The sequence below is a fragment of the Elephantulus edwardii genome, unplaced genomic scaffold (assembly GCF_000299155.1).
Source record: "Elephantulus edwardii isolate Elephantulus edwardi_28Jun2011 unplaced genomic scaffold, EleEdw1.0 scaffold00046, whole genome shotgun sequence".
NCBI lineage: Eukaryota > Metazoa > Chordata > Mammalia > Macroscelidea > Macroscelididae > Elephantulus > Elephantulus edwardii.
The window spans coordinates 6,232,579-6,235,394 of NW_006399796.1; positions in this window are offsets into that span (position 1 = coordinate 6,232,579).

Sequence of the window (2,816 nt, forward strand, 5' to 3'; positions counted from 1 at the left end):
GATTAAAATTGCCAAGTTTTCAGAAGCAGATAGATACACACTTTTTCCGCAGATAAAATTTCTTTACTGTCACCCAAACTTATTATGTTTACTCAGGATGCAATCATTTCTGCATGTGTATCACCACTGTAGAATGTGGGAGCCAAGTTAACTGACAACTATAAATCTCATGTTCAACATGATAATGGAGATCATTCTATGGCTATGATTGGGAGTTTACATGTTTTATTTAGGAGCTGGGAAAATTTTCAGCTCGCTCATTTTACAAGTTGAGTAAAATCTCAGACTCTTCACAGTTCTTTACAGAAAGGCTATCAAGTTCAAATACCTTCACAAAATATCTCACTTGATTTCTGATACCTAGTACTCTATTTTACTTTTGGTAACTCTCTTGTTAACTCTTTGGTGACTCACAGGACTTAAATATTCTAGCCAACAGTTTACCTATCAGGAAGCTACTGTCTAGTTGTTCTGCTGCCGCCTAGAGAGCATTCACATAACTGCAAGAATATGAAAAGTGGGATAGCAGAGTAGCCTTGACACATAGGCATCCAACGATTATAACTGTATCCATGTTATTTCAAAAGCACATTTTCTTTCTTTTTCTGCATGACATCCATTACTGAAAATACATGGTATCAACAGAAATTTCAAAGAAAAAATCTGACTTTGAAAATTTTAAAATCCAAATATTCCTAGTTGTTTTTATGTGCCATAGAGTTGCCTACGATTCATAGTGACCCTATGTACAACAGCCCTAAACCCTGCTCTGTCCTATGCCAATCTCATTGTCTCTGACACACCTACCCCTATTACCCTAGTCACTAAACCATTCCACCTCATAGAGGGTCTTCCTTTCATGCACAGTCTCTCCACCCTCCCAAGCATTCCGTCCTTCTCCATGGACTGTCCCTCCTTGCAAAATGTCCAAAGTATGTCAGACAAAGCTTTAGAATATTTATCTCCAAGGAGCAGCCTGGTTTAACTCTCTCCAGGACGGACCTGTTCGTTTTCTTAGCAGTACATGGTATATTCAATATTCTTCTCCAGCACCACAGCTCAAAGGCATCATTTCTATTTCTATCTTCCCTAGTCATTGTCCAACTCTCTGATGTATAGGAAGTGACTGCAAAGACCATGGCCTGTATCAGACACACCTTAGTCTCCAGAGAAACACCATTGCTCTTCAGTACTTTGGAGAGATCCCTAACCAATGACTTTCCCATCACAATATGCCTTTCAATTTCCTGGCTGCTAGTGCCAAGAGTGTTGACTGTGGAGCCAAGCAAACTAAAGCTGTGAACAAGCTCAATCTCTTCACCATCAATCCTGATGCTACCAATTGGCCCAGTGGTAAGAATCTCTGTCTTCTTGATACTGAGCCTCGATCCTTATTAAAGGCTGCAGTCCTTGACCTTCCACAGCAAGCGCTTCAGGTCCTCCTCAGTTTTAGCAAGCAGGATTGTGTCATCTGCATAACACAGATTGTTGATGGATCTTCCACCAATCCTGGTGCCACTCTTCTCCTCATACAGCCCAGCCTCCCTTACAATCTGTTCTGCATACAGGTTGAAAAGGTATAGAGGTAGGACACATCCCTAGTGTACACCCTTCCCAATTTTGAATCGTGCAGTGTTTCCTTCTTCTCTTCTGATGACTGCCTCCTGGCCCAAGTATAGGTTTCACATTAGCACGATCAAGTGTTCTTGGATTTCCATAGGCAATAGTTTGTTGTTGTTTTTGTTTTTTTGTTTGTCTGTTTTTTAAATAAGGAAACAATTCCAAGAATATTATGGAAAGGCTACCACTGAATCACTAATTGGGGAATCTAATAAAAGAGCCTGGAATTACTTGAGGCAAACTGTATTCACTGAACAATTCTTTAGATATGAATATTGTTGTTATGTACCATCAAGTCAGAACTGACTAACGACTAATCTTTCTTCTAGTTTTCAAGACAGTAATTCACAGAAGGGAAGATAATTTTTTTTTCCAGCAGAGTAGTTGGAGGATTCTAACTGTATGTTTTCAGGTTGAGAACATAACACCACATGGCTAGGCTACTGGAGCTCTTTGATATGAATAGTTTTGTGTTCCATTCTGCTTTTGCCATTCTATATTTTTTTATATTTGCTATAAAATCTCTCTAAATTCACAGCCTCAGTCCTTCAGAAAAAAACTGATAGACTGCTTTACCCCTCGATTTTTGTACCAATACTACACTGATTAAAATTTCTTTTTATTAATGAATTAGTTAACTAGTATTCAATTACTCATTAAAAATTTTCCTGAGATTTGAGCTCAGTAATTTGGAAGTTCCATATGGTCCATTATATTCACAGGAAAACTTGTAAACTTCTAATCAGAAATATGGGAATTTATGAATTTATAAGTAAGAGAGAAAAGCTAAAAGGATTTGGGACAATAAAGAGGACAGCATATTAAATTTCTACATCAAAATGTGCTTCTCCGTTTAATGCAATCCCAATACAAATACCAACCCCATTCTTCAAGGAGATGGAAAAGGCAATCTCCAATTGTATTTGGAATGGAAAGAAGCCCCGAATAAGCAAAGCACTCCTTAAAAATAAAAGAAAGGTGGGAGGTATCTCACTCCCCGATTTCAAATCCTACTACACAGTCGTGGTGGTTAAGACAGCATGGTACTGGTACAATTACAGACACATAGATCAATGGAATAGAAGTGAGAACCTGGAAATCAGCCCATCTATCTATGGTCAACTGATTTTTGACAGGGAGATGAGATCAGTTAAGTGGGGAAATGACAGCAATTTTAACAAATGGTGTTGGCAAAA